Source organism: Dermacentor variabilis, unplaced genomic scaffold (assembly GCF_050947875.1).
Source record: "Dermacentor variabilis isolate Ectoservices unplaced genomic scaffold, ASM5094787v1 scaffold_13, whole genome shotgun sequence".
In the NCBI taxonomy this organism is placed as follows: domain Eukaryota; kingdom Metazoa; phylum Arthropoda; class Arachnida; order Ixodida; family Ixodidae; genus Dermacentor; species Dermacentor variabilis.
Window position 1 is genome coordinate 4,464,359 of NW_027460291.1, and position 26,489 is coordinate 4,490,847.

General features: G+C 47.4%; 1 protein-coding gene across 4 annotated transcripts in view; it reads right to left on the bottom strand.

Annotated features, from left to right (window-relative positions):
* LOC142566742 (uncharacterized) overlaps positions 1-17,041 on the bottom strand; it is a 653,003-nt gene extending 635,962 nt beyond the window's left edge. For 2 of the 4 annotated variants that reach the window (XM_075677617.1, XM_075677616.1), the window contains exon 1: positions 16,484-17,041. The gene's annotated coding sequence lies outside the window, so the exon portion shown is untranslated. The remainder of the gene's footprint in view (positions 1-16,483) is intronic. The other 2 variants (XM_075677613.1, XM_075677614.1) reach the window with 1 other exon arrangement.
* Positions 17,042-26,489: the final 9,448 nt, after the last annotated feature.

Consider the following 26,489-nt stretch of genomic DNA (forward strand, 5'->3'; position numbering starts at 1 on the left):
ATCTGCTATCGTCGAAGCAAAACTGTCAGCAGACCACTACATTGGTTGCTGCTCTTTAGCCCGGAAATTAAACCCTCCAACAGCGGATCGCGGCAAAAAAGAAATATCCATCTGTCATCCCAAAATCTTCTACAGACTGGCATCGGAATACGATTGGGAAGTGTCCTTGAAAAAGTGTCCCCGGTAGACATTTATGACAAACTTGTTGAACTAGTACAAGAGTTTAAGAAAGCGGCTACTCGCGTGGTTAAAATCAGGCAGCGCAATAAAGAAAACCAATGGATGACCTCCAAAATACTATCAGGTATAAAAGAAAAAGATTTGCTCTGGGCCCAGTCGAAAAGGGCACCTGCATCTGTCCTGCTATGGTTAAAATTTATGGTTGCAATAAATAAAGTAAATGAAATGATTAGTCTGGCTAAACGAGTACATTTCCTCAACAAGTTGAAGAATGCAGACTCAGATACTAGAATAACGTGGTCTTTGATTAATAATTTAAGAGGTGTCAAAAGGCGTGGCAATGATGGAAAAGATTTTGTGTTGTATTTTGGCACTAATTAAGAAAACATAGCTAATTAATTCAACAAGTTTTTCTCGCAAGTTTCGGGTAGTGCGCAACAGCATCCCTTATTTTGTACTTAAGAACAGCACAGCCGAATATGCACGCCTATCTTTGCTAAGTTAGGATGAGCTAAGTTCAATTATTTTTGGTCTTAAACGCAATAGATCTGTGGGAATAGATGACATCTCAGTTGATGATCTGGGAGTCTTATTCGACATACTTAAAGGCGTATTGCTATCGCTGTTCAACAGCATTATCTCAAGTGGAATAATCCCGGCGAACATGAAAGCGGCTATTATTACCCCAATTCACACGAGTGGTGCTAATAGGTATGAGAATTATCGTCCTATTTCAGTCTTGCTCTGTGTGACTCAACTATTGGGAAAACATCGCCTGTTTACAATGACAAGTTTCTTAGATAAGCACAATATCCTGTCACCTCGTCAGTACGGTTTTGTACAAGGTAAAGGGACAGAAATGCTTTTGGAGGAATTTTCTGACATGTTAAATCGTGTTTTTGAATGTAACCAAGTGGTGTGTGCACTGTTTCTGGATATCAGCAAGGCTTTTGACAGCGTTTGTTAAACTGTGTTATTATGTAAACTGTCCAGGTTAGGCTTCCGTGGAGTGTTTCTTTCGCTTTTGGAAAATTTTTTACAGCAGATAACGCAATACGTCTCGATTTGGCGGGAAAAGAGCGCTTCTTTGGTAATAAAAGCTTGCGTTCCTCAAGGTTCTATAATTAGTCCCCTGTTGTTTAACGTCTACGTGAATGACCTTTCAAACGCTGTGCCTGTAGGCCTGTATCAATACGCTGACGATACTGTCATCGCATCCCAGTCGCCGAACTACTCTGACTCTCTTTCTCTTCTTCAAGCTGCCGCAATTATTGCTATGGACTGGTTCTCACACAACCTTATCAGAGTTAACAGCTCTAAGACTCAACTTATATGCTTTCACAGCCCGATGAAGAAAGTAGATTTAAACCACCAGTTGCTCTTGCATGGATCTCATTGCTCTCAATGTCAATGCCTACCCCTGAGCTATTGGAATGATCACTTATCCCACGTTTGTAAAAACGCTCCGAACCATCTCCTGTGTGCTTTACAACATTAGGTATTACATGCCGCTTTAAATACGCAAAGTTATCGTAAACCATCTCGGTTACAGCGTATTGCGTTAGGGCATAACGATTTATGGTCACTGTGCAGTTCGTTGGAAAAACAGGATAAATTCTCTTCTACAATCTGTGTTAAAAATATTGGCTATGATTTAGGCCTGCACCCCAATTCTGATGTTTTGAAGTTATTTTCGCTTCCTGATTTTGATCGCTTTTTGATGAAAACGATAATCCTGAAATATTTTTATTTCAGTGACTATAACACTCCGTATGTTCCCACACGGTCTCTTCGACCGAAGGAACCTTTTTGTATTCCCCGACGCTTTACAAGATATGGAAAGCGAGTAAGATATTTTTGCGTTCTCTTTTACTTTAACAGGTTATCTCCAAGTGTTCGCCGGGCAAAAACTAAATATAAAGTAAAAAAGATGCTGCGATACAATAATTAGTAGGTTTACGACGTTGTACACATACGCCCCACCACTTGTCAAGTAAATCCTGTGGTTTCACTGGTTACTGCAGTATTTTTTGCACTGATCTGAGTATTGTCATGCTATTTTGGTCTTCCTTCCTCGCTATTTATTCTGATGAGATTTTTCTACATGTAACTTGGGTTTTGTGTCTATTTTTATTTGGCCGCTGTGTTAATTTGATGTTCCGTAGTTTTAAATGTGCGTTTATGCCTGTGTGTATATCTGCGCGGTTCTGCTGCCTGTCGAGCTCTGCCACTCAAGCCCAATGAGGCTTTGGCAGGCCGGATTTTTGTACATTTTTTAAATACTGGGCGCAATAACGTATTATTATTATTATTATTATTATTATTATTATTATTATTATTATTATTATTATTATTATTATTATTATTATTATTATTATTACTAAACCGGTACACGACAATGAAATTAAATGCTGGCTAATATGGTGCACCAGACACAAGTAGGAGAGAACATTTGCCATGCCTGCTGTAACACCAATTCCAACATGCAGCAGCTTCTAGGCAATGAATGCATGTTCGTTGTATCAGTGCAACTTGCATCTACCTCTAATGAAAGAACAGAATGTCTGCATTGTAGAGATTAGTTTATTGGCACCATGTGCGGGGCAGCACAAGAAAGTAAGGGAATGTCTTCTTTGTCATTTTTTTATTTTCATAATCAACAGACAGTTTCTTGGGTGGATCTTTGTGACTAATTCACAATATGTTCTCTGTAAATCTGCAATGCACCCGCCGACGTCACACAGTGGCTATGGTGTTGGGCTGCTGAGCACGAGGTCGCGGGATCGAATCCCAGCCACGGCGGCCGCATTTCGATGGGGGCGAAATGCGAAAACACCCGTGTACTTGGATTTAGGTGCACATTAAAGAACCCCCGGTTGTCGAAATTTCCGGAGTCCTCGACTACGGCGTGTCTCATAATCAGAAAGTTCTTTTGGCACGTAACCCGCCGTGGTTGCTCAATGGCTATGGTGTTGGGCTGCTGAGCACGAGGTCGCGGGATCGAATCCCGGCCACGGCGGCCGCATTTCGATGGGGGCGAAATGCGAAAACACCCGTGTGCTTAGATTTAGTTGCACTTTAAAGAACCCCAGGTGGTCAAAATTTCCGGAGTCCTCCACTACGGCGTGCGTCATAATCAGAAAGTGGTTTTGGCACGTAAAACCCCAAATATTATTATTTGGCACGTAAAACCCCATAATTTTTAAAAATCTGCAATGCAGACGTGTTTTATTATCCAGTAACTTCATAAGTAGTCAAACGAACGCAGATAGCCCCATAAGTACAGTGAAAGGGAATTCAGAAATTTGTAGTTAAGAAGCCATAGTGACTCACACTCTATGCTGAACATAATATAGAAAAAATGAGTAATGGCAAATTGGGTGCGCATTCTCATCTGCCATACAAATCCATATATTACAAGTAATCTTTCACTCGTTGCCGTATTGCTTACAGTTGCATGAAATTTGCTGCAGCATTCTCTGTGTAGTGTAAAATAATCTTGCAAGTCACAGCTACTTGTTCACTCTAGTAACATATATTAGCCCCCAGGCTCCCTTGTATTCCTTCACACATGCTACAAAAGCATGGCTACGCTCAATCGTGCGCTCTTTCCATTCCACTGAAATGAACATGGCACATATTTGTTACCAAATGTGCTTTAAATATATGGTTTATCATGATCATAATGATATGATATTATCATGATATGGTTTATCATTATTTAAGCCTCTGAGAAGTAAGGATGGATGTTCAGCCTTGCTGTTGTGGCATTTCATAGGTTCTAACCCACAGACATATTTCTAAACAAGCAATGATGAAATTATATAGTCAAGCCACACAATTAGCACAACTGAGGTATTGCTTCCCCAGGGAAGTCTCATTGACACCTCCCCAATTTCCTAAATACTTAGACATGTTGAAGTCAACTTCACAGACTGAGTTTTAACACTACAAAAAAACCAGATTAACCCAACAGCCCATATATCATTCTCTTAATCATTTGAAATACTATCTAGCTCATGGCATGTAGTCATATTATAACCTGTTTGTATGTTTGGTGAATTGCACAAATCATTTTTCAATCAATAATTAAGCAACATCCTTACTTGGTGCATTGCTGCGAGAACTATAACTAGCTTCACAGTAGCACTGCACATGTACACTCAGACCACATCGTAGACATGCTTCTATAGATGCTATACGCTGGCCACAATCAGCATAATTTTAAAATCTAGATGAACAGGGTGCCAATTCGTGTGTAACAAATAAATATCTCTTCCATTGAGAGGCGGTGTATTTGTCTGCAATCTAATTATCAATTCACTATAGTTATGGCAGAAGAACAGAATACACAAAACAACAAAATCAAGTTTTCTATGAAAAGCTGCTTTTTGCCATTATTATATGCAGCAAAGTAAGACTTCAGAAAGCGCAACTATGGCTTGGGCGCATCCTTGTGCATTCTGTAAGTAGAGGTGGGCGAATGTTAATTTTTTTGCAAACACGAAGTGAACAAAAATAGTAAGTAAATAGTCAGTAGTAAATTCGTTCTTTGAACAGGGAAGCTCACTGCATATGAAAGATAAGATTTCGGCCGGGGCGTAGGGAACCATTCGTTATAGAACTAATTTCTTCGTAGAGGAGTTGGGCTCTGTAGATGATCCTACGGTGATTACACGCCAATTTTTTGCAAGTACTTTTGATTTCTCGCCGTAGCATCGCGCCACACGATGAGACCTGTTGGCAAGACTTCCGTGAAGCGTCACAAGGCGCGCAAACTCGTGCACGCTGCTAGGCGCGCTCACTAAGTGTGGACCGCCAACGTCTTAAAGGGACACTAAAGGTTACTATTAAGTGAACGTGGACTGTTCAAATACCATCCCGGAAACCTCGAAACACTTGTTTCGTGCCAAGGAGAGACTTATTTTAAGAGAAAATGCGTTCTGGGCGTCCGCGTACCTCTAGCGCAGTTCAAATCGCCCGCCCTCCCATCGAGGAGTACTGACATCATGGTCTCATAGTGACGTTGCGCCATCGGTGAGTAGAACGGCGTTCGCAGACGGCGCTACGGCTTTTCAGTGCAAAACGCAAAACGCGCGGCCAGAAACAGAGCCAAGACAGAGCCGACAGCAGAGCGAAAGCGGGAGTATGGTGGCTAGCGGAAGGAGAAACGCGCGACCATAAGCTGGTACTTTATTCTACGACGCGAACTTCGACGCTCGTCGCAATGGACCCTGACAACGACAGATTGGCTCGCGATGCTGGGCTCAACCTCAGCGATTTGAGCACTGACGAGCGCGACGTGCTGCTCAGGGCTCGCGCTGCCGGCGTCGTTGCGTACTACGACGGCGGCCTCGACACCGGCTCTCCGGAGCGGGAAAGCAACGAGAGCTTCCCACCACGACATCACAAGGACGTGGCATTCTCACTGCTTGTTCGAAATGAAAGTTTCGCGAGCCAGCAGAACCCGCACAGCACGACGCGATAACGAAACTACTGCAGCTCCAAAGCGTGCGGGGCGCAGAGTCGAGCGCGAAGAGTCGAGCGAAAACGAAACCTTTCGACCACCCATACTACAGAAGGGTAATGTCAAAATGTTATTTTTTCTTAGAATCGAATAGACGTAGACAAGTAGCATTTTCTTCCGTCTTATAATCGAATGAAATGACATTTTCAATACGAGTAGTTGAGTATTAGTAACCCAAATTATGAGGAGTGCTTTCGTCATCGGGCTAGTACCGGAATGTCGCTGGGGGGTCTCAAATCGTGTCATGCATTTACCTCAATTTCTCGGTTACTAAAGCTCTGTTCGCGATTATATTGACGCCTTAGACGTTCTAGAACATTGCTCTACCACTTTAACTTGACTTTCTAGTAACCTTTAGTGTCCCTTTAAGCTCGCGCGTCCCACACGCGCTCTTAGAAACCCGGCGCACGCAATCCGCGCCCGTCCCCGTGCGTATCGCGGCTGCCGGCACGTGACGCAACGGCCAGCGTCGCGCGCAGGCAACGCACGCCTCGTGAGGTGCCGACCGGCGCCAAACAACGCCGCGTCGTGGCCCCGTTTTCACTAGGCGACGCACAGGCCAGCGTTGGTCGCCTGCGCCGCAGTGGCGGCGGCAGCGCACTTCCACGGTGCCACCAACGATGAGAGTACGGGAAGCAAGAACGGCCAAGAAGGGAGATCAGCAGCTGCGGCCGCGAGAGTCGTCGAGCGGGATGCCTGTATGCAGCCAGGGCCAAGAAAGACCTTCGGCACCGCCGGCTGGCCTAATTCCAAGCCGCCCTTTCGCCGACCCGAGAGGGGGGGGGGGGAACCCATTGTTCTTCAGCCGCTCGACGCGCAATCGCCCTCCGTCCAGGATTGGCGCGTCTAGTCGGCGGCGCCGCGCTATGGTGCGCGACGCGTGGCGCGTTCTGCGCGGCGCTGGCCGCTGCTGTTGCAGGGGTGCACGCGCCAACGCCCAGCGCTTCCTCTCCCCGTTGTGACGGGGTGAACGCCGCGACAGCCGTCCTGCGTGAAGCTGCTGCGACCTCCTTAGCGGGTATGCGTACAGTCAGCCGCGGTGATGGCGCGCCGTAGTGTATGCACGTAACTCAGCACGCCCGCTAGGATCGTGGAGCGCGACAAGCATACATAAAACACGCTCGGCTTCGGGTAGCCCTGTCCCGTGCCACGAGACAAGGAAGGAGGAGAGCTGTCGTGATAGACAGACTGCCTGGGAGTGGACATAGTACTGGAAAACCGCAATCATGACACTGGTTGCCACGAACGATCCTGACGCCCTCGTTGACAGAAACGTACCTGAGCGCTTAGCAGTAACCGAGATGAAAGGGAGTCTACTGCTCCAAGCTCGGTAGCATGCAGTCCACGCTCAACAGCTCGGCAATGGAGGGAGCAGTTGAAACAGGCATCAGGTGTGCCGGTCACCACGTCAGGTCAGTTTTTGCGACTCTAAGATGCTGAACAGATTTCAAAAAATAAAAAAGCGGTGTGAGATGACGAAAGTGCCTAACCATTAGAGGGGTCGCAGCATAAAGGGTTACGCTTGTCATACCACTGATCATCATCATCAGCAGCAGCAGCAGCAGCCTGGTCACGCCCACTGCAGGGCAAAGGCCTCTCCCATACTTCTCCAACTACCCCGGTCATGTACTAATTGCGGCCATGTCGTCCCTGCAAACTTAATCTCCTTCGCCCACCTAACTTTTTGCCGCCCTCTGCTACGCTTCCCTTCCCTTGGAATCCAGTCCGTAACCCTTAACGACCATCGGTTATCTTTCCTCCTCATTACATGTCCTGCCCATGCCCATTTCTTTTTGTTGATTTCAACTAAGATGTCATTGACTCGCGTTTGTTCCTTCACCCAATCTGCTCTTTTCATATCCCTTAACGTTACACCCGTCGTTCTACTTTCCATGGCTCGTTGCGTTGTCCTCAACTTAAGTAGAAGCCTCTTCGTAAGCCTCCAGGTTTCTGCCCAGTACGTGAGTACAGGTAAGACACAGCTGTTATACACTTTCATCTTGAGGGATAATGGCAACCTGCTGTCCATGATCTGAGAATGTCTGCCAAACGCACTCCAGCCCATTCTTATTCTTCTGATTATTTCACTTTTATGATCCGGATCCGCGGTCACTACCTGCCCGAAGTAGATGTATTCCCTTACCACTTGTCGTGCCTCGCTACCTATCGTAAACTGCTGTTCTCTTCCGAGACTGCTAAACATTACTTCAGTTTTCTGCAGATTAATTTTTAGACCCACCCTTCTGCTTTGCCTATCCAGGTCAGTGAAGGTGCATTGCAATTGGTCCCCTGAATTACTAAGCAAGGCAATATCATCAGCGAATCGCAAGTTACTAAGGTATTCGCCAATAACTCTCATCCCCAATTCTTCCCAATCCAGGTCTCTGAATACCTCTTGTAAACACGCTGTGAATAGCATTGGAGCGATCGTATCTCCCTGCCTGACGCCTTTCTTCATTGGGATTTTGTTGCTTTCTTAATGGAGGACTACGGTGGCTGCGGAACCGCTATAGATAGCTTTCAGTATTTTTACATACGGCTCATCTACACCCTGATTCCGCAATGCCTCCATGACTGCTGAGGTTTCGACAGAATCAAACGCTTTCTCGTAATCAATGAAAGCTATATATTGTTGAGTAGCCTTTACAGAATCCTGCCTGGTCCTTTGGTTGACAGAAGTCTAAGGTGTTCCTGATTGTATTTGCGATTACCTTATTAAATACTTTGTAAGCAACGGACAGTAAGCTGATCGGTCTATAATTTTCCAAGTCTTTGGCGTCCCCTTTCATATGGATTAGGATTATGTTAGCATTCTTCCAATATTCCGGAACGCTCGAGGTCATCAGGCATGAGCTAACTGGCAACAAATCCTATTTTCACGCAAATGAGCTAGTTCGCAACGCTCCAATGCGCAAGTTGCGCTGTTATACTTTGAATCTCGTGAAACCAACGAGACCGATCTTTAAGGTTGCTAAGGCACAGCGTTCGTTACACATTTCAAATGAATCCTCGGCAGTTCAATAGAAATGTGCACTTTATGTCCGTATGCACTGGAACTGAGAAATACGCGCTGAAATCGATGATTAAAGAAGCATTCCTCTGTCTTTGTTCAGTCATACTCAGCTACGAATTGAAAGAGCCTTGAACAGAAAACCGTGAGCACGTTTAACTTCAAGCGGCAGCTAAGGAAGATAAAAAAGATTGAAGAAAACGAAGGATCTGCACACGACGTACCTTGAAAACCTGTTAGATTTTAGATTTTTAAGGCTCATGTGGTACCCCAACCAGAAAGCTTAGCTGCCTCTCAATGCACTGCTAACGAGGCATAACTCGATCGTTCAGCTCCGCTTCTTGGCAATTCAACGCGACCATGATTACATCACTGGTTGTATTCCGCTCGTTTTATTCACTATAGGCTACGTTCACACTTGGTCTTGGAGCAGGCGTAAGCGGAAAAAAACTTAACAAAATCCGCCCGCTTAGGCGGAAAAACAGGCGGAAAACCAAGCGGCGAAGCGGAAGCTGTTCCGCTTCACCGGAAGCTGCACTAGCATGTAAACATCCGGTCTTAATATTTAACATTTTCCGTTGTTCATTGTCTATTTTTAGCAAAAGCAACTAGTTAAACTATCGAACCTATGTCTCGTTTATCTTCCATGGTAGGCGAAAGTTAAAAACGACATGCGCAGCTGCGCGAAATGATAGCTTTTAGTAGCTGATTGGTCAATGAATGAACGTATGTCTTGAAATAGTGTGATAAACAGCGCCACCACGCGAACAAACGTACGCAAACTATATGGATGTGGGCGAAAGCGGCAGTGGTTTCCGCTGCAGTGGCGAAACAAATGTGAACATCTTGTACATGCGCGGAAAAGATTTTCCGGCCGCTTTGGCTTTTCCGCCCGCTTGCCGTTTCCCAAGTGTGAACGTAGCCTCAGCCTCTCTCATGCGTATAGCCCGTCGCATGTACTGTGTGTCCATGCAGCTACTGGGCAGGATAGATGAGCATGCAAAGAGGTACAACACAAGCAGCCGACAGCGCTGACGTTACGAGCACCAACAGACGCGGACCTGTCATAAACTAAACCCCCACTACCACCACGACTGAGGGTGCGGCGAACTTGTGCGAATAACAACGGCTCAGCTCTTCCGCGGCATCCAGCACCACCTGCTCTGTTCTCAACAGGCCTCCCTTGAATGTGAGGAAGACGAAACTGGCGACCGCTTCCCTGAATCCACGTGCACATGGTCTTGATAGCTTTAGCGTACAGTGGAGGAACGTGTGCCTCTTTTTACGACGAATCCGAGGTGCACGGAGGAACAGCGGCAATATGTACGCCACAGGCGCCGTTCACACGCTGCCCGCGCGCACAAACCAGCTCCGCTGCTTTCTCAACAGATGCGACCACACTTAATGAGCCTCTCGTTGGAGGTTTACGAGTTAATAATTATAGAACGCGGTCTTCTTACTCGACGGGTTCATCGTTCTGTGTACGATGATCTTCTTGTTGCCTATTTTGAGCCCGACAGGTGTGTCGTATACGTTGAGGAACCACGTCGACGGTACAATTGAACCAACGAAACAGGTACAGATTTCTAGCGCAATTGAAGCGCGAACAAAGCGGTCAAGAGAATCAGCACTCCGTCTGACGCACAAGCTCACGAATCCGAAAGTCCTTGCTTTACTGAAAGTGCCGCACATCTCCTTTCAAGAGTGGCTTTCGCAGTGGGTTTCCTGCTCTACTTGAACCGAATTCGTCTCTCTAAGTACGTGCTTTCAATCACGCCTTAGATTCCTAAATCAGAATGCTCGAAGTGCCATTCTTCTTCTTGGTGTTTAATAGCAGAGCATTTTCCTGCAATCTAAAGGCGAGGCAGTGGGCAGGTTTGCTCAATATTCGCATATTTGAACAGTTTACGGCAAGGCACATCGCGGAAGATTGACTTACTAGGAAATCAAATTAAAGAGGGTGCTACTACTAAACGTTTTCGGCCACCGTTTTGAAGTAGCAACTTCCACAGCGCTGCCAAAGATGAGCTGGCGATAAGTGCATGGGGTTAGTGCGCAGCTTTACACCGTGCTAGTGACAGGCTGTGACTAGGGAAGTGCGTACGGGGAGCGAAAGGTGTCATGTTTTACGTGGACACGTAAACTCAGTGGCGTCATCCACTTCCTGTTCATTTTGTGGTGAAACGGAAACCGATAATATTTCACTTTATTGTCAACGCTTCTCTACTTGACTGTGGTAACAAACCTTCGCTGACTAGGCCTAGATTTAATGATTCCTGTGCTCATCTTGGATGCCTGAAATATTGGGCACAGCGCTATCCATGATTATTCGCGCATTTACGATTTCATTCGTGCTTAGCTGTATGTATATATATATATATATATATATATATATATATATATATATATATATATATATATATATATATATATATATATATATATATATATATATATATATATATATATATGTGTGTGTGTGTGTGTGTGTGTAAAGTTTCTTTACATCAATTTGCAGGTACTAAATAAGCGCACTTATTTCTTTAGCTCTAGTTTCTCTTAGTCCTACCTGATATAGGCTTATCCCCCATAGCGGGTGATATGACAGTGTCAGACCAGCCATGGTTGCTTAGTAGCTATGGTGTTGGGATGCTAAGGAACAGGTCGCGGGATCAAATCCCCGTCAATGCGGCCGCATTTCTATGGAGGCAAAATGCGAAAACACCTGTGTACTTAGATTTAGGTGCACGTTAAAGAAACCCACGTGGTCCAAATTTCCGGAGTCCCCCACTACGGCGTGCGTCATAATAGGAAAGTGGTTTTGGCACGTAAAAGCCCATAATTTTAAAATGAGACTGTCAGGATTATATGCTACTGCTGCTTGCACTGCTACTAGTAGTATACTACTACTACTACTATTGTTACTAATATACTACTATAACCGCTACTACTACTATTACTACTACTAAGTTCACCGTGCCACCCTTTGGTGACATTCTACAGCTTACTTAAAGGGACCCTGAAACAATTTTGACGATATTCTACAAACGTACTGAGTCGTTAGAGTACGTCCTTCTGATCATTAATTGACATATTTAAGTGCTCCGCGTAAAGCGTGTAATTTATAATAAATTTTTTAAATATGCACATCGCTGCCAATAGCAGCACACTGCTCGGCGAAATATTAAGCCGCCCCTACCCATACGACGGAAATCACCCATATGACCTAAGTAGGGGCGAGCTATCCCATTGGCTGACCAGGGCGCGTGATCGATAATATTTCCAACTTTACAGTAAACAAATCATGTTCGTAATAGTTGCAATGTTAGGCAATTTGTTTTTATAAAAAGAAAGTAACATAAAGAGAATGCACAAGAACAACTTTTCAGTACACTTAAGCACTTCCGGCACACAGCAAGTGTCGTCTGCTTGTGTTACAACGTGCTCCGTTTCTGACGAGAGTTCCACCGTCAGTGTCGGTCTGTCTTTTCGCGAGCGCTATGATTCGACTTTGTTGCATTGTGGAGTGCAAACGTAGCGACTGGCAATATGTCAAGCTGCGACATCGTGTCCCTCTGCAAGCCAGTAGACGAGCGGACTGGCTGCAGCGCATTGGACTGCCGCTATCGATCGGCGCCAGAATTTGCGCGATTGCGGCCGTCACTTTACACCGGAAGATTACTACCGCAATAGCGTTTCGCCAGTTCAGTATTAGGGTAAACGTAAGCGCGAGGGGACAGGGCCTCGCCGCGTCCCCTAGCGTGTCGTTTCAGGGGATGAACAGAAGCGCAAATGTGAATGGTCTGCACGGTGCAGCCACCTGGTGGCATAGACCTCAACCAGACACAGTAGCAGTAACAAAGTGTATTCTTCTTTGCTGCTAGTGCAAATTTATCGCAAAAGTGTAATCGTTAACACGTTGTTTTTGTAAACGTTTGAAATGTTTTACACTTGGTTAAAGCAATATTAGCTCTTTGTTTGGCTGGTTAAGCTTTGCGCCAACGGGTGGCTGTACCGTGGAGACTGATCAGGCAGCTCACGTACGTCTACGCTCAAGTTCCTTCATCAGCTTGAGTTTATGCCTCCACCGTTCCGTCGAAACGTTCAGCTAGTGTGTGATTACCGGAATATTAGACACATTCGGCGCTACGACAGAATGCTCGCCACGTACGCTGCTTCGCTAGCTCTCGCTTGGGGTCGACGGCCAGCGGCTAGCGGAGAGGTTTCGCGCGGGCGGGGGCGGGCTCCAAAACAACCGGAAGTGGGCGATGTGACGTCGCATCGTGACGCAGAACCAGTGAAGGCGGAGGTTAGCCCCGATCGCTCGGCGAGCGAGTTGAGGAGGAAAAGCATGGCTAGGGAGGAAGCTAACTTGTAATCGCTTGTAGCTCCATTATTACTTAACGCTTCGTTTAAATTGTGGTGCGAATGTTCTACTTAAGCTGTACCCTACGCGTCTACAAAATTTGTCCGAACCGTTTCAGGGGCCCTTTAAACTATATCCCTGGAGAACATACACCACACATCTACCTTCTTTGGCTACCTGTTGTTCCATTCCACTGTTGTATATTTACTCCGTTCGAATATATTATTGCGTGATCAGACGCACGTGAAGTGTGAATAATTGCTCTGAGCTGGCTAGGGTTGCTTCCAAGGGATGCTGGAGGTCTCAGCAAGCGTATGCTTACTAATGCTTTAGAACGTCTACCTGCTTGCTTTTGTAAAACACTTTGAACCGCCGAGGTGACTCAGTGGCTATGACGTGCTTCCGAGCACGAGGTCGCGGGATCCCTATTACCTCCGCCGCGTTCCGATGGGGGCGGAATGCAATATTGCTCTGGGCGCCCGTTAAAGGACACCAGGGGGTGTAAATCAGTCTGGATCTCGTTAGTACAGCTTCTCTCATAAATCATGTGTTGTCTGAGACGTCTTTAAGCTAGTACAACAAAAATCAGCAGACTTGGGCGATCATTTCTATCGTAATCATAGAAGTCACAGCAGCTCCTCCACCCTACGCCTCCAGCCTCGTGCAGGACTCCTGCAATCCAGTACATACTCCCTTAGCGGCATGTAGCGACGAATGGCGACATGACGGCGACGCTTCTTGGCTGACATAAACAAGACAGCCTTTTCGCGTAAGCGACGCTGAGCATTTCGGTGGCGATGAAAGCGAAGGGCTACTGTCTGGCACACCGGATATATCTGCGTGAGCCACAGGCGCTGCGCCAACGCTCAATAGCGGCAGCTGCGCGTTGGCTAACACGTCCGATTCATAATCGCACATTGGCACAGCAGCGTGAGTTCCATCCCCCGTGGGTGGCAGGTGGCAAAGCTTTACATGCGAGAGCTTTGCCGAGTCTAGAAGCTGTGAGAATGACGAGATGGCACAGTGGCGACGGCATAGCGTTGTCGCGGACTGGACGGGCAGGCCGCGAGCCCAGTTTTGTGTGTTGAAGTACTGTCGCAGTAGAACACATCCAAAAACAGTTTTTATGTAGAGCGAGTCACCTGCATATCTGTACTGCACATGCGGGGTCTGTTCAGCTGTCGACGTTTCGTCGTGGCGCACGGCACTTCGGCATTCACAGTGCTGTGACGACACAAGGACGAGGCAGCAACCATACGCTGAAGGTTTTCACCTCCTTCGGAAAAACTGGGCACAGTTCGTGCTGCTTTTTTTTTTAACGTTTGCCGAACTGGCTCCCCCAAGGACCCACTCGGATGGTGTCCTTAACGTGGCACAATATCGCCAAGCATATTGGATGAACTCGTTAATGCGATTTGTTGTTACTGAAAGATGAAAACCGCGAGTGCCATTGTATGCATGCTATTATCCTATCATTGTCACATGAGTTGACATTACAGACATACAAACCTGTGCGGTCTGCTACTTTATCTGTATTATTTTAATCGCCGCGCAAGAGTAGAGGCTGTGGTGCTGCTGAGCTCCTGCTCGCGGTTTCTATCCATAGGTAACGACGGCCGCATTTCGATGGGCTCGAAATGCAACAAACAGTCGTGTACATATGTGCACGTTAAATAGCCCTAGGTGGTCGAAATTATTCCGGAGCCCCACAGTACGGCGTGCCTCATAATCCGATGGTAGTTTTGACACGGAGCCCTGTTCCTCCTCTTTCTTAAAAGCTAAACTTTGCTAGCCTTTGCGTTCGCATTGTGGTCGCGCCACTGAATCTGTGTCCAGGATTTTCATGCTTGTAACTGAGAGTGGAAAGCTAGATTTCTAGTCAAGCTCGATGTACTGTCTCAGAAGTTTCTATGCCATTGATCTCTCTCTCTCTCTCTCTCTCTCTATTTTTTTTTTTTTTTTTTTTTGAAGCGAGCGAGACAAGTAAAATCAGTCTAAGACAGGTGGTGCGCTCAATTATGAGAAGATACAAAATTATTCCTTACATAGCTTTGTTTCGTGAATGTCACGACTGCGTTATTAATGTGACTGTCGCGGTCTTTCTTTTCTTTAACGCTTGCTACGGTGTGTGAAGGACTCGTACCTTGCTACTTGTAATGCGCTACGAAGTAGATAATGCGTCAAAAAACGAAGCCAAGTGATCTTCGCACAGTGTTGCTCCTACTTTTGCCCAACAAAAAAAAAATCAACGCGAGTGCCGTGCTCCTCCATGAGCGCGCCACAAGAGCTCCAGCAGGACGTGTACAGAAAGCTTGCCGGCGTTTCCGGAGTCCCTTCGTGGTTGACCATGGCGATTTTTCTTTGTCATTTCCCGCGTGTTTCCTTGCTTTGTGGGCTCACCAGACAAGGCCTTACGTGCGGAACCTTCGTTTATGTCTGCAAGCACCAGGCAGCACGGATGCGCTTGCCATCGCGATTCACAATTCAATGTGGCCTTGAATGACAGACGAACAAAAGGCTAGAGCAGGCGTCATGCGTGCCCATCGTGGCCCGCATGCGCTCAGACAGTGCTAGACTGTCTCGCACTGTTGTGGCTCCTTTTTATTTTGTGTGCGTGTGTGTGTGTGTTAGGGCTTCTCAACCCTGAGATTTCACGTTTTAATGCAACCAGTGACCACTTTGAATGTGAAAATTCTGCTGACATCGCATCTGGTTTAGCGTAAACCAAAGATGGTGGTAGCCAGGTCTCCTCGTTTTTTGACAAGATGAGCTATACGGAGCAAAATGTTTCGCGCGAGGCTGGTGGTAGGCGAGCGACAGACTGTTGTTAAGTTTTGTTCACGTTACGTCAGTATAAAATATCACTGTCACATAACTGCTGCGTGAGTATTACAGCACCCTTACGTTGTCAATCAACTGCTTCAATCCTATTCGAAATCGCTAGGCGCAAGAAAAGCTAGCCGAAATGCAGTACAAATGCAGGAACCGAAACAGTGTCAACGCTAGCACGCTTCTGTTAGCCTGTTCGCCAACACGAATCGGAAGAGGAAATATGCCTTCCCTAGTATATCTTCTAGAAACAACCAAAAACGCATCAGATATGTTCACAGATACAGTTGTCAACAAACAGTACCACAAACAATGCTGCAACTTTGTTACTTCAACAATCGATACTAGATACTAGATACCTTAGCGCTATCTTCCACATTTGCCATATGAAAGTTTGCAAAAATAACGAGAAAGCGTTGTTTTTGCTAACTTTCACACCTCCACACAACGAAAAAATAAAAATTAAGATTAAGAGAGCCGTTTGTAGCAGGGCGCCATCTTGTAGATATGAATACTCGAACCACATATTAGCATCAAGCACACTACGAAGCACAAAAAAGGGGGTACTCACCGCAAACACGCAGGAGACGAAAATTCCAACGACTTTCTTCAAAACCACTGCTTTAGTTTCGTTCTTGCCGCTTCTACTCTTCTCAATCCCACAGTATCCAGCAAAAGCTAGTCAATGGTCAGAACGCTCACGAGAGATGTCCATGCACAGCGAAAAATAAATAAATAAATAATAAAAATAGAAAAATATAATGCTGGAAAAGTCGCCTCTAATGAAAAAAAAAAGAACGCCAGCGAAACGCTCTTCCGCCCTCACGTCGGCAACCACGAGGGTTAATCGCGCGCACGTAAGGATTGCCGCTCGCACTGTCCCGAGGCGCTTGACACGTTCAGAATAACGGAAGAAGTGGGCTGCCAAGGAAGCTCGAATTCGAGCGACACGACTTCGCGCCAGTGGAAACACTTGCGTCCGAAACACACGGACCCGGTAGTCCCCGAAGCGATGCCGCCGAAACTAACCCGCCCGCCGATGCTGCCACGAGGCGACTCCCTGGGAGGCGAACCGGGCAGTAAAGTAGGTCCGACGGTGAGGCGATGATGATCCTCCGGGCCAGCACGCACCGGCCGAGTGACGGCGCTGTGTGCGCGAACCGATGCACCACCGCGCTCGCACTACTCGCCTGATGCGGCGGGCACAACAAAAGGTACCGCCGCTCTCCTTTCTGTCTTTCTCTCGCCCCCTTTTTTCTCTCCGTCGAGCTTTTTCACGAGAGTGCCTTGAACGGGAAGGAAAGTGAGCGCGGGTCGGGCTGCTGGAGCCGGCGCGCGTGAAAGGACGAAAAGGCGGAAATCGAGGCGCACGCGGCCGAAACCGAAACAACTTCGCCGGCGCGGCCTGGCTCCGTGTGACGTCATTGTGTTTCGCCGGAGAGTTGCCGGTGGCACAAGTTGGCGAATGCGCTGAATAGGATTGCGTACCGTATACAGAGAAACAAATAGGGGGGAATAAGAATCCTTGTCGGTGGTGCACCCTCGTCGTACGAATCATTCTTCGATTCGAGCCTTCGGCATCAGCAGTGAAGAAAGTGCACCAAACACCCCTACTTTTGTTCAGTTAGCGCAGCACCATTAGCCATGCATGCAGGAGTGCTGAAGAAAGTGAGTGTTTCATACTAGCACAGATGAAAATAAAACAACAATTAAAGACGGAATTAGGGGCCAGGTTCTGTAATTGAGATTGTTGTTTTGCGCAACTACTGCTCAGAGTAATCTATGCTCTTAAAACCTTTTATCGCAGCCATTTACGCATCTTGTGAAATCATGCAAACAACACTGGCTGTATCTACAAATTGCATCTACGAAATGTTAGTGACCAGGAGCTCTATAAGAAAAACGAATCGTCTGAAAGCAAACAATACTGACAAGGATAATAGTAGTGATAAGCACGGTTTCGCATCTCGAACCGGAACGCGCTCCGTAGTTTGACCGGTGTATGCTGAGCAAAGAAGAGCCAAAAAACACGGACAAGGGAGGACACAGGACGAGCGCTGACTGCTAACAACACCTTTATTGGAGCCTGCGCAAATATATACAATTCTGCGACGCCCGCCTTTTTAGATTCGCCATCAAACACTCATTCGTGACTCCGCAAGTAGCCTTGTTGGTAGGCCCTTTCCTGCCTGCTGAGGACCAAGCGCTCATGTTGTGCCGCTTCTTCAGGTCGGAAACCTGGAGGCAGATTCGGCGCCTTAAGGACCTTCTTCTACTAGGGTGTTCTAGGAATGCATCATGTAACCGCGCAAACAACAAAGGACAAAGAAGGAAACACACAGGACCTGTCCTGTCCTGTGTGTTTCCTTCTTTTCCTTTGTTGTTTGCGCGGTTACATGGTGAATTCCAATATCGACCACCAACTAGCCCGCCTATCCCTGTTAAATATGTTCAAGGAATTCTTTCCCGAGCGGGCTCGCTCAGGACTTCCGCCGACAGCTGAAGGTGGTGTCTCTTCTCACAGAAGCTCTTTGGCGTGCCATTCGTCCCAGAATCACTGGCACGCCTCCTGGTTCTCAACCTGGCGGGCCAGTTGCCAAACTGGGAGAAGTAGTTATTCCGCACCAAGTAGAAAAAGTTTTGAGGTTGGGACCTAAGCTCTGCGTTCCGCGTAAGGTTGACAAAGTCAAGGCTTTGTCCATTGTTTGAACCACTGCGAGTAGAGCCGCTTCCCACGACTGCGAAAGGGTGGTTCTGGAGTGAGTAGATGCACTTTCATTGGGAACCTCCGGTCCCTGTCGACCTAAGGTTTCAAGCATCGTCGAATCGCTGCGGAGTAGTGACTTCAAGTTGCTAGTGTCAGATAGAGAAGGCGGCTTTGCTGTATGCCACTACCTGCAATATCACCTTGCCGCAGAATCGGCACTCAAAGAAAATTTCAAAGTTGCCGTTGGGTTCAACCCTTGCAAGACCAAGAAGTTCACTGTAGGCAGGTGTGGAGGAAGCCAGTGTAGAAAAGTGGTCCAGAGCGATGAAGCGCTCCAAGGAATTGTGCCTTTCCGCCTTTTTCACTGTTAAAACTCACAAGATGGGCCACCCCTTCAGAGTCATTGTTTCGGAAGTGGGCACTTGGCAGAAGTGCCTCGGGTACTACCTTCTGAAAGGTCTCAGGCAGCTTCCCATAAATGACCCGTTTTTAGTACGCAACTTGACAGAGGTAGACCAGTTCCTAAAGGAGTCAAGCATCGAAAGAGCACAGGCATTCTCGATAGACATCAAGGATCTATATTAGTCCCTACCTCAAGATGACCTCTTCGCCGTTGTACAGGAAAGCATAGAAATGATAGGTGAAGTCCGGTTCCAGAACGCGGTTGGCACCGACGTCGCCAATTTCCCGGACCTATTGCACGTTTACCTAAGATCTACCGTCGCCCTGTATAATGAAGAGTTCTATGTGGAAAAGAACGGGATATGCATAGGCTCTCGCATTCCGCCTATAATGAGTGCTTTATTCTTGACGCACTATGATAGGAGCACTGATAGGAGCACTATGATGACGCACTCCAGGAGCAACTCAGCACAACAATTCCTGTGAAGGTGTTTCACTACGTTGACGATTTTCTGGTGATCTTTTCTGCCCACCCTAATGAAGCCACAACCCTGTTTGATTAAGTGTTTGAAAAATTCAGGAGCATCTATCGAGGGTCACATCCACTTCCTGACTTTGAACTACACCTCCAGGAGGGGCACACGTGTTGGATGTGTGCCCCGCGTTCCAAAAAAGCCCCTTCTCGCCTACACATCCAACCATTCAAATTGAGTGAAGCGCTCCATCGCCCTAAGGGCCCTAAGAAATGCGGTCGTTCGCTCTTGCCCCTACGCGATGTCCTGCAGCTTCTCCAATCAAGACCAGCGGCTTAAAGCAAGTGGCTATCCTGCACAACTGATGTTATCCTTAACGGAAGTTTTATTGCAAGAGGTTCGTTGCCCCAAGAAACAGTGGGAAGCGGTAGATGACTTAACCAAGACTGTTGCGATCCCGTATATACATGGTGTGTCCCATCACATCAAGAAAGCCGCAGGCCGGGCCGGTGTAAAGGTGGTGTTTACAGCGCCTAACAAGTTGGGAAGGTTGTGCAAAAAAAATCAACGAAAGCCGGAGAACACCTGGACTGTGCAATAAGAAACATGTCGCCGAGCCTGCGGATTGCTGTACCCCCCAATGTAGTGCATTCCATTCCCACCTCTTGCGACTGCACTTACATAGGGCAAACAGGACGTTGTATCAATGATCGTTTACGTGAGCAAGCGCACTGTGTCAAGATTAACACTGGCAGTAATCTGGCTGTTCATTGTGCAAAGTGTGGCTGTTCACCACTCCAGGACGCATGCGCAGCAGGAGTTGACCGATGATGTCTCACCTTCCCTTCCTTCATTCACTCTCGTTATGCCCGTTGCGAATTGTATATATTTGCGCAGGTTTCAATAAAGGTGTTGTTGGCAGTCAGCGCTCGTTTTGTGTCCTCCCTTGTCCGTGTTCTTTGGCGCTGTGTTAAATATGAATACTGAGCAAACTTAAGCCTCAGATAAGCATATTTAATTTATTTTTTACCTGTGCTCCCCGCTTGGCCCACCAGTAGTTCCGCGTTTAGTTTCCATGCAAACGATGCATTTCCAGTCTCGTCGCAGCCCCTCTCAGCATCGTGTCTCGTATAGACGTGGGCTATCCGTACAAGGAGGGTCGCGTACAGACACGGCTACCATTTCATTGAATGAAGCAATCACTCCTCAACTCGGCTCTTGGCAAATTACGTAAACACACCGCTGTAAGAAAAATTCGTGTCACCTGGGAAAATTCGCGCGCACATTTGACAAAGCAGACTGTGTTACGTTTGGTTAGCAAGCAAATCAGGCAGCAACGAAAGCTGGACAACTTGAGGCTCGGTGCGAACCTTCAAATGTGGGCGAAACTGTGCTCTCGCTATCTCCTCTATCTCTCTCTTCATCCCCGTACCCCTTCCCGCAGGGTAGGGTAACCGGACGTACGTCTAATTAACATCCCAGCCTTCCCTGTGTTGAATTTCTCTCTCTCTTTCGCGCAGGAGGTTTCACAAGTACAATGCTAAATTTTGCTCCTCTGAGATTAGAATTCGTGTGCACCCATGTCTTCATACAGTACTGTCATCAGGTGAAACGACCCTGCGTACCCTTTCACAAGGCGAGAAAAAAATGTGCAGGTCCTGCCAGACAATCTACAGGCTTTATTTCGAGTAGGCGTACAGTTATGCGGAAAGTGCGACATCTTTTCGAGATCCCTCACTTGGCAGACCACGCGTGGATGCTTGCTGGTTTGGAAAGGTTACGGCTCCGACATCCCTGACGCTGGCCGAGTTTCAGTCGCGCTTGTCACGAAGCTCCGCATCTGAACAGCTCGGTGCATTCGCGGAAAAAACAATGGTATTAGAAATCGCGCCCACGATGAGCGTTCGCGTAATCAATTTCTTCTTTTGGCTTTTTAGCAGACTTTCAAACATTGCAATTGGTTTCTGGGGTTGATAACAAGCATTAGTGATATTTCAAGATGCACTGGAAGTACTTCTGCCAGTGAAGTACGCTGCTGTGCCGTGCTTACATGCGTATTATTGCATACACGCGTTGTCCTGTGTTTTGCCTGATATTGGCTGTGTTATTTTCATGCCATTGTTTAGTTATGGAGTATCCCGCCTATTTTGTTGAATATCGTAACTTTATGTCCCTTTGCAACGTATTTTCTCATCCTGAAGGTAACATAAGTGAGAACGCCATATTAGAGAGGGAAAATAATCGAATATTATGGGGTTTTACGTGCTAAAACCACTTTTTGATTATGAGGCACGCCGTAGTGGAGGACTGCGGAAATTTTGACCACTTGGGGCGCTTTAACGTGCACCTAAATCTAAGTACACGGGTGTTTTCGCATTTTTGCCTCCATCGAAATGCGGCCGCGGTGGCCGGGATTCGATCCCGCGACCTCGTGCTCAGCAACCCAACACCATAGCCACTGAGCAACCATGGTGGGTATATTAGAGAGGGAGAGAATAAAGGGCCCCATAGGGAGGTTAACGAGAATGGCGACCAGTTTGGCTAACAAGGATGGGGCAGCAAACAAATAAGGACCAAATACGTACACACACGCGCGCGCTGTGTTCAAAAACGTGTACTCGTCGCTACAAAATAATATAGTAGGTATGTCTAACAAAAAAAGTTAAAAAAGATGTTGCCAGATATTATTTTACGACCTATGGTGTTCGGTCGTCAAACCTATCACGACTGAACGCTGTAGCTCATAAAACTGTATCAGACACATTTGTATTTAATCTATTTTTTTTCGTTGAACAGCTTGGCTAACGTCAGCTGTTACACACGATATTTTCGACCAGTTCTACAGACCAATGCAGACCAGTACTACACAATAGGAAGTGGCTGTAAAGTACTGGTCTGGTGTGAATAGCACCGTATGCTGTATTTCAAGTTCGTATTGAAGCAGCGATATCTAACAATATTTATTTCTTGTGACCTCTTGTGTTATAGGTGCCTATTATTTCTGACCGCTTAAATTGTCTTTCTTTCTGAAGATTTCTAATCCAAATGTTTTCTGTGTCGCTATCATTGGATCATGCTTTTTGTATTGCGCTTGCGATGTTCTCTCACATGTGTTATAATTGAATCTTGTTCAGGTGATAAGAAGCACTAATTATTGCGGTCAACACTTTCTTATTTAGTTTTGTGAATAATAAAAAAGAAAGGCACGAAAAATAAAGATGAATCAGTAAAGCGTTATAGTGAAACAAAAAAAAATGTTTATCTACAGGCAACTATAGGCACTCCAGTGGCTACAAATTTTTGGATCAACTCTCTTACCCGAGACATTAGCTTCGAAAGCTACGAGGGCAATTCACTAACATTATTTCTTTTGGCGTTTGCTTTCTGCATTTCTCATTGAGGAACGCTCATTTACTTCCCTTTTTAGCCTACGTAACGAGATGGAAGGCACTTTTATCGTTCCGGGCGTGACGCCACCGCGCTGCTTCCGAGTTGCAGCCCCTAACGACGTTCATCGAGTCGCTACCATGCTTCAAGAAAAAAAAACACTCGCTTTCCTTCCTGCATGAAGAGCACTACGGCGGCGACACGACTGCCGAAAACGAGCGTCTGCATCATCGCGTTTCCTCGGGTGCCTAATTTGGATTACCTCGAAGAGGTACCGATCCCCTTTTTCGTCTGCATATAATATATGTTGTCACGAAAAGACAATGGAAGATGTACCCGGCGTCGGCGAAGCAGACAGTTATACAAGATGGCGTGCAATAATTCAAGCCGGTGTCCTCAGCTTCTACTTCAGCGCCCGCCTCTTGTCGAGCGCGCGTTCCAGTCCCAACATCTTTCTCAGCGCTGGCTCGTGACACCTAGCGGCATCATTCCCCCGCCAAAAGAAAGGCCCGATGGTTACTAAACTAGAAAGTAGAAGTGCGGAAGTCGTATGAGATCGGATTGGAGCCCCCTTAACGCGCGAAATACGGCTTGAGGCGAATAACATGCACTATCTCTGAGTGGTGCTGTCGACGCCGAGGCGACGCGGCCCCGTCGGGAATGACCTCCTAGTTCACTTCACTAACGCGGCGTATCACTTTGTAGGGTCCAAAGTATCTACTAAGGAGCTTCTCAGACAACCCCTGGTGACGGAATGGAGTCCACAACCAGACTTGGTCACCTGGCTGGTACTCGACTTGCCGATGTCGAAGGTTGTAGCGTTGTGCGTCTGTACTCTGCTGCTTCGTGATGTGTATGAGCGCGAGTTGACGAGCTTCCTCTGCGTGTTGAGTAAGTTGCTCGGCGTCGGAAGTAAGTGATGCGTCGGTGTCGTGCGGGAGCATAGCGTCTAGCGTGGTCTGGACCTCGCGCCCGTAGACAAGACGGAACGGTGTGAATCGTGTGGTTTCCTGAATGGCGGTGTTGTACGGGAATGTAACGTACGGCAGGACTTGAGCCTGTGTTTTGTGCTGGACGTCCACATACATAGACAGCATGTCAGCAATGGATTTGTTTAGCCGTTCCATCAGTCCATTGGTCCGCGGATGAAAGGCAGTCGCCTTGCGATGTTGAGTGCAGCTCAGCTCGAATATGTACTCTATCAGCTGGGCTGTAAAGGCAGTGCCTCTGTCGGTGATGACATGTGATGGGGCACCATGTCTGAGGACTATGTGATCGATAAAGAACTGGGCAACTTCGTAGGCCATGGCACGTTGTACAGCTTTCGTCTCGGCGTAGCGTGTTAGGAAGTCCGTGGCGACTATATTCCACTTGTTTCCGCTGGCTGACAAGGGAAAGGGTCCCAGAAGATCCGTGCCGATTTGATCAAACAGCGCGCTAGGTGGTGCGATGGGTTGGGGTAACCCCACGGGCTTCAAAGACGGCGATTTCCTGCGTTGACACTCACGGCAGGTTTGCGCGTAACGCTTCACCGTGTTAGAAAGTCTGGGCCAGTAGTACGTCTGGCGTACTCTTACAAGGGTGCGTGAAAATCCCAAGTGTCCAGACGTGGGCTCATCATGGCAGGCTAGGAGAATGTCATCACGGAGGGCGGCAGGTACGACCAATAGATACTCTTTGTCGCTGGCACACGAGTTTTTCTTGTAGAGGACACCCTTTCGGAGGCAGAAGGTCGAGAGATTGCTAGAAATGTGTCGTGGGATTGTAGCATTCTTGCCTTCTAGGTGATCGATGAGAGGGCTTATTTCGGCGTCCTCACGCTGCCGTATGATCAAGTCAGATGCGGTGAGGGCCCCAAGGAATGCGCCGTCTTCGTCCATGTCCTTATCGCAAGTTTGAACGGGAGCGCGCGACAACGCATCCGCATCTTCGTGTTTGCGGCCCGATTTGTAGACGATTGTAACATCGAACTCCTGCAGACGGAGACTCTATCGAGCAAGTCGCCCGGACGGGTCTCGTAAGTTGGCTAACCAACACAGGGAATGGTGGTCTGTCACCACCTTAAAAGGGCGACCGTAGAGATAAGGCCGAAATTTCATGATGGCCCACACATCCGCTAGACACTCTTTCTCGGAGGTAGAGTAGTTGATTTCGGCGCGTGAAAGGGTGCGACTGGCCTAAGCGATGATTCGCTCGATGCCTTCCTGGTGTTGAACGAGTACAGCGCGAAGATCGATGTTGCTTCCATCGGTATGCACCTCGGTGTCAGCGTCCTCGTCTAAGTGAGCGAGGATGGGTGATTCCTGCAGGCGTTGCCGTAACTCGGTGAAAGCTGCGTCCTGCTCTTCCGTCCAAACGGAGGGTGTGTCTTCTCGTGTTAGGCGTATGAGTGGTTCGGCGATGCGCGAGAAATTAGCGATGAAGTGATGATAGTACGCACACAGACCGAGAAAGCGACGTACTGCTTTCTTGTCACGAGGAGTCGGAAAAACAGCAACATTAGATGCTTTGTCTGGGTCAAGCTGGACGCCGTCGGCGTTCACGACATGCCCGAGAAACTTCAGCTCTTCGTAACCGAAGTGACACTTTTCTAGCTTTAGTGTGAGATTAGCGGAGCGGAGCGCCTCAAGTGCCGCCTCTAAACGCTTCAGATGTTCTTCGAAAGTCGCCGCAAACACGACGACGTCATCTAAGTATACTAAACAGCTGTACCACTTGAGACCCGTGAGAACAGTGCCCATCGTTCGTTGGAATGTGGCCGGTGCAGAACACAGGCCGAATGTAAGTACTTTAAATTCGTACAGTCCATCCGGGGTAAAAAAGGCAGTTTTTTCGCGATCTCGTTCGCCAACTTCGATTTGCCAATATCCGCTCTTCAGATCTATGGATGAAAAATACCTGGTTCGCAGCAGTCGATCTAACGAATCATCGATCCGCGGAAGCGGATAAACGTCTTTTTTTTGTGACGTTATTCAGCATTCTATAGTCAACGCAGAATCTAAGCGTTCCGTCTTTCTTTTTGACGAGGACCACCGGCGACGACCAAGGGCTTTGGGATGGTTGTATGACGTCAGTCGAGCATTTCTTTCACTTGTGCATTAATCACGTTGCGCTCTTTCACCAATACGCGATAGGGCAGTTGTCGTATGGGACGAGAGTCGCGATACGTGATTATTCGGTGTGTCGTGATGGGCGTCTGGCGTACCTTAGAAGAAGATGCGAAGCACTCCTTGAACCGAAGGAGAAACTCGCGCAGCGCTTTCTGCTTTTCCTCCGAAAGGTCTGAATTGATGTCGATATTGCTGAGTGTCTGAGCTGGGTTCTCCTTCGTCATAGACTCAAAGCATTCAGCAACGTCGGCAATAGGCTCAGCGAAAGCGATAGTAGTACGACGAAACAGGTGCCGATGTTACTGGCTGAAATTCGTCATGAGGAGCGCCGAAAGTCCACCTCGAAGCATAATGAGACTGCGGGCTCCACATACACCATGAGTCAGCGTAAGAGAGGAATTGCCCTCTGCAACAGCTTCGCCGTCACGCAGATCGTCGCATACGACCATTACCAGGGCACTTGCGCGGGGTGGTACAGTTACACTGTCGGCGTAAAGC